The 6,370-nt window shown below is 38.8% G+C and overlaps 2 long non-coding RNA genes across 8 annotated transcripts in view; one reads left to right on the forward strand and one right to left on the reverse strand.

Moving 5' to 3' along the window:
- Positions 1 to 6,370, forward strand: part of LOC111250220 (uncharacterized) — a 33,984-nt gene that overhangs the window by 17,127 nt on the left and 10,487 nt on the right. The window lies entirely within an intron of this gene.
- On the reverse strand, positions 56 to 6,364 carry LOC147756334 (uncharacterized). 3 transcript variants are annotated; one of them, XR_015326390.1, is made up of 3 exons: positions 5,167 to 6,364; positions 4,614 to 4,709; positions 56 to 4,072 (listed from the first exon to the last, which is right to left on the reverse strand). It is a non-coding gene; the product is annotated as an uncharacterized LOC147756334 (long non-coding RNA). The 3 variants fall into 3 exon arrangements; XR_015326391.1 differs by having other exon boundaries at positions 56 to 1,957; positions 2,158 to 4,709; XR_015326389.1 differs by having other exon boundaries at positions 56 to 4,709.

The following is a 6,370-nucleotide window of genomic DNA, read 5'->3' on the forward strand; positions in this document are numbered from 1 at the left end:
TTGTAAGCCTAACTATGAAGTCTCAATTCTTCACAATAATTCTACGGGCTATAAATTGAGTTGATTTCTAATCATTCCTTTATTACAGTCGTCCCGAAGACTCTTCCTACACTCGTATATTTGCTCACAGTATTTTAGCACATGTCACAACAAACAAAATATATATATATATGTCGTTGTTGGAAGCTTCGTTCGATGAATATACGCTGTAAACAATAAAGTTTCGCATGTTACCATACTCAAAATATATAGCTCGGAAGTACCTGCAGCAATTTATAATAGTTTACAAGGTGCAAGTTTATTAGTAATTATGACGAAAACTTGAGCATATGAAAAGATCGTTATGGCACTTCATTTTCGGTTCAATCGAAGCGCGTGGTCTATACACATTTCTGGGTCAGCTATTTCGAACTAATCGCTACCCTGTTTTTTAGACTATATTGTACAACTCTTAGACCTCGGACGCCGAAATAAGCGTTCAATCTTGGGTCCTGAACTGACAAGCGCGGCAATTTACCTGGCTTCATATTCTTTTTAAAAGGAAAATTACATGTTCTATATAAACAGGGATCTGAACTGGCAAAGGTATGTTTCTTCTTCATTCTAAGAAACGCTTGACAAAATTTTGATATGTTTGAATAAATATTGAATGTTATACTGCATAAGTAATGGCCTGGATTAGCTTTGTCGTTGGCTGGCAAGGGTAACCACTTCACAGTTACTCGCTCTGTGCCTATATAGCCGTAGACTTATATTTATTTCACCTATAATATTGGATTTATGACAGGATATATATTCTGCATTACGCTTACATGGCAACAATTCCTGTTTACAGTACATTTTGACATTTTCGACGCATAGAAGCTTGATTTGCATAGCCGCCGATTAATTTGAACTTCACACATGCAGCAGGCGTTTACTATACGCCAAGCTTCATCAAGCCATGCAGCCCATAAAAACATAGGCGAAAGACGTCAGCTTTGTTGCGTACAAAAATCAAAAAATGAAACGACTGGCGAAATGGTTGGCGACCGAGCGTTCCTGAAAGGGCGATCCAGGTGCTCCCTGAGGGCTGAAAAAATGAATGAATTAAAAAAAAAAGAGAGTGAGAGCGACTCATTACCCCGTGTCCCTTTGCACTGTACTATCCGGTTGCTAATGCAAGGGAGCGTCGTCAGCAGCAGAACTGATTGGGGGATTCCAGCTTGGCGAGCACTAGTTGGACTAACGAACACGACCAATATAACCTAAACACATCCATAACCACTAAATGGCGGCGCAGTGAACCGAATGAAATGGACCAGAAGAACGTTGCGACAGAACCGAAAAGAATTGCATAATGTTGATAATGTCACAGCCGCGGAACCCAACACCAACGGCATGAGCGTAATGCAGATGCGTAAACACCGCTTCGTATGAGAGTCCCATCGTTTTAACCGATGACGACGACGACGACAAGCGATATAGCGAGCGCGAAAGAGGGAAGTTGCAGAGCTGCAAAGGAGACAAACGTACAGCACAGTCTAGGCGGGAACGGCATTAATAGTGCATTCGTGAGCACAACTGGGTAAACCAAACCGGCGCGGATTACGCCCAGCCGTCCTTTCACACTCGCACACACAGACACCAATCTTCACGTCACGACATGTGGTGGATGCAGAGGCACGCAACGCGGTGGATAGAAAGGCATAGGCGGTGGTGGAAGGGAGTAGTAGGAAAAGAAGGAGAAAAAGGGATGCTTGGAAAAAACTTTTCCTCAAAGATGGGAGGCAGCCAACATAGACGAGAGCAGCAGAGCAACTAGAAGCGGTTGAGTGGTACGACTGAGCGCGAACGAAATCGATCAGCGCCAGAGTAGCCAGCTAACAGTAGCACGAGCTAGATTTTTCCGATGTTCGTTTCTGCATTGAACTATGCCTTTCGTTCCGTTTGACCTGGTCGCTTCCAGCCCCGAAGTCTGAAAACACATCAAACGAATTACGTAGGAGCCACTACGCATTACACTTGGCAGAGAATGTGCTTAATTGAATGTATATTGTAAGCAATGGAGCGTAACAAAGGCTAATAAATTATAAAGAAGAGAGTAATAGGATGAGGGCAAGGGGTAAGTAAAGTAAGGAAAATTAAGATGGAACCTATTTTCCCTATTTTACTTACCTTTTGTAAAGTCGGCGTCAAATAATATCCTGGCAGACTGAGTCAACGGTTTTAACCAGAAAGCTACTTCAAAAATATATAAAGTCTTTGAGAGTTTATATATATGTATATATACTTAAGCTTTTTGGTCTTAGCTAGCTATGATCTATCGCGTAGTCTCTACATGACGCTATCTGATGAATAATGCTCGTTAAACGAACTAATGATAATACTATAAAGATACCCTCAACCATCGTCTACCGTCTAAGAGTTGTTGTAGTAGATTGTCCAGTCGATGCCTGGGAGCTTTGCGCACGCACGTGTATGAATATTTACTCAGATCCTCATTGCGAAAGCGAGTACACCGTAGAATAGTTGGGTCGAGAAGCCAAAAGCCTTCTAACTCAAAATCTCAGATTTCAAAAGTTGATCAGCTCATTATCTGCCAACATTACTCAGCTTCCGGAAATTTCATTCGGGCCTGTTATGACCAGTTTGACTTCTACTTTTCTGGCTAGCGAATATCATAGATAATACCGTTGAGATCCCTTTATGAACCCAATCATACAGAAAACTGCAATACTCAATGCGTGGCTGCACTGCGAAGATACGGCATGGGAAACTCTGAATGAAAGTGTATTTTTCTTGGAAAATTGCCCATTTTATCTTTGCGATAATGAAAGGACAACCATCGAAATGGAAATCTCAGCGGTGATAGCTGTGTCTCTTGACTTTATCTCTGGTTTTAATTTAAAACCGGTCCACTTTATCATGCAACTAAACCGCAATAAGTAGCAGGATCTGGGAGGATCAATTCTTGTGGACCACGGCTAGCTTACAAACTTTACCATGTAAACACCATGGACATATATATGTAAATATCTTCAACGTGTCATAATGTTTCCTATACTACTTTGTAATACGAACGCGGCGAAACACACGTATCTTTAATACCTATTGTATAAGTGCAATATCTTTACTAACGGTTAATCAAGCCATCGGTCACACAAATACAGAAGCTTTTGAGCGATACAGTAAGCAAAAAAAAAAGTACCTAAATTTACTAAAAGCAGTGTAGGCTGACCATATATGATTGCTGTCGATATCTATATTCTGGTGACATTTTTACTATGTGTACAGGTTACAAAAAGCGTCGTTGGAGCAGGCTACATACATACCCTTTACTATGGCGTGACACTTTATGATTCTTATGATCAGATAAGAACGCTATAAATGAAATAGAATATATAATTATTTTCAATCGACGAGGCGTTCTGTAGCCTTACAGAACTTGTTTTACCATAACTCTGAATTTTGCTTGGATGTAAGACCCTACAGCTATACAGTCACTTAGTTCTATAACTGAAGGCGAAACTAAGAAAAAAGTTACCATTTGTAAATTGTGCTGTTGAACATAATTGAAGTAAATGACTGTTTCAGTCAGAGAAGCTTTACAAATGTAGAATTTGAGTACATTCGAATTGAGTTGAAATTTATGTTCGAAAGTTCACAGAAATTAGAACTTGAGAGGTAGCATATGTAGCGCAAAAAAATAAATTTTGTCAAAATTTTTAATACGTGGATACGCTGATAGACTAAAGTAATTGAGTGTTAAATAATAAAAATGGATTACTTTCTTGAAAAATTTTTCTCCGTTCCGAAGGTAAACTGTGGGCTTCCTGATGAATGATAAGTCTCTTCAGTCAGTTACCGATTAATAGCTTCCATGTAATGGCAATTATGTCCATGCGGTAGCACATCATTATAGGATAAACGATTTTTACCAAGGAGTGGAGTCCTCTCGCTGAGGCGCGTTGTTTTCTTGACGTCCTCTGTAACTTTATATTTTGAAAGCTTCTGCATGCAGAACTCCAAGATAATACATATGTGCCAATTCAGACGGTGCCCTTATAGATGTGCCTTGACAAGACTCAAACTATTTAAACAAGACAACATGGTAATTAGGGAAGCACAGTTAATACTTTACAAATGATAGACACGAATCGATGTTTTGAATTGAACAGTTTGTGCACCAAAACATGAAGCTGGCTGTTTACCTCATAAGTGTTTGCTACCAGGTTGTACCACGTATTGGAGATAGGATTATTAGATTTCTATACTTAAATAGATATTCTACATTACAATTAATTAGGTATTGTCTTGCCAAGATAGATACAATATGTGCATGTAAATTAAGGAGCTTAGAAGTTGATGTCGTTGAACATGTTTTGAGGAACAAAAAGAACTTATGCCATAAAGACATATGTTAGTCTCTTTATAGGTATCGAAATGTGTACATGAAGTCGAACAAGAAAAAATACCGAAAGATGGGACGACCATATCAACTAACTATGATTGGGTTGTGAGTGTGTACCGTTGGTGCTATTTCATCATAAAAAGGAAAATGTGGGTGAACATGCATAGCAGATGAAATTATGCATTTTGACTTAAAGTATTTGTAAAGTAAGTAAAGAAACCTGAGAGTTACTCCGCGGATTTCCGACTCGGTTGGCGAGATGGATAACTTCTTGAATTAGCTGACGTAGTTGCGTCGTGGTGGGTAATGCATTTGTCTGCGAAGATTAAAAACAGGTCGTACTGTAAGGCCGAATCCGAACAGAGGAGCAATAGCCATGGGAGGCCTAAGGGCCGCTTAGGACGTTTTTTTATATTTAGCAGAGTGATATCATACTGAAACTTGGACAGATATAAAAACAGAGATCCAAGCTGTGAGCTCTGGTGACTGTCGTTCTTCTCCGCCCGACCTGCCGTTTACGATTTAATTCGTCAGGTTTCTGGCGGTGAGATTATAATAACTGGCAACAAATAAACTTTATTACGACGGAAATCGGATTTTCGAACAACTTGTCTAACTAAGTTTGCTATTGCAATAAACATGTAATAATAACAAGAAGACCAATAATTATCACGAGACAAATCGACTTGAACATAGAACGCACGCGTATATGAACTTTAATAAGTGAATGGGCACAATCAGGCAATTACATCATTCTGTATTATGCAGCGTACCTTTATCAGAGATCAGGTTTGTCAGCCAAGATGGTACTAGAGGGTCTTCGCGCATGAAGTAGGATCATCTGGACTCATCTATGATCTGCAGGCATTGTTTGCCGGCACCACCAGGGACTACAATAATTTTAGATCTAGTACTAGTATCAGTATACCGAAAACACACAAAGGCCAGTCGTTAACACTCTCTGTGAAAAGGTATGCACTAGAACCTTGTTCCATTCCTACGTAATATAATAGAAGTTTCTTTAAAGCAATGGCATAGAGTGTGCTCTATTGGTAGTTCAATGATAAATTATTCCGGGTTCGAATTTAGAATCAATGCTCCGTAAATTAAACAGAGTCATGATACTAAACAACTACTCATTACGCCATTTTTATATTCTAAATATTTTGTTTTTTTTATCTAGAATAGGTTAAAGGGATGCTGCTGTGGACGTCCTACCGTTTTCTGGAACGGAAAGTTATACACAGCGCCGATTGAATATTGTAATCGATTGGTCACTTTGGGCGACAAATCACAGCTTTCTTTATTCATATATTGTACACGTATATTGGATCTGGCGTTAGATATTCTATGATTGTCTGTCAGGAAAGAGGAACCCTTCAGGGGTAGTTAAGGCGTAAAAAGGGCCGTAGGTACGATATCGAAAACCATTACGCTAAAGCAAATAACCAACTGATTGATAGGTAGATAAACAGATTTATAGAATTCGAGGCTCCGTAAGCCGCCAATACGTTATAGGGTGGCTTAGTCCATTGTAGTATCCTTTACAAAACGCAGTAACATAAGTCAGATTATATGAGAAGGATGTACTTCTACACATATTTATCAGGATATAGTGCATGCCTTTTTAACTTCTGAGCGGATTATCTATCGACCTGTAAGTGAATTAGGTCTAAAATTGATGCAGTCGAGAGAAAAATTTGTATAGAACATACTTAAGCAGACAATGACTATAAAAATAATAACATCATAACATTGTTTCATGCTATATCTCATCTTTATTATAGGTAGCCTATACCTATCCTACTGTGAAAATTCGATTTCAATAATTACTAATTAAGCGACAAGAGTAAGAATGACATGAGTTTTTAATTAAGAATAGAATTAGCGGTATTCATATGCAGTCTTAACAAATTTGGCTTGTTCAAGATGTACTATATCTTGTATACATGATCATGACTTTTTATCTCTCTATAT

The sequence above is a fragment of the Varroa destructor genome, unplaced genomic scaffold (assembly GCF_002443255.2).
Source record: "Varroa destructor unplaced genomic scaffold, Vdes_3.0 BEIS01000004.1, whole genome shotgun sequence".
Lineage (NCBI taxonomy): Eukaryota > Metazoa > Arthropoda > Arachnida > Mesostigmata > Varroidae > Varroa > Varroa destructor.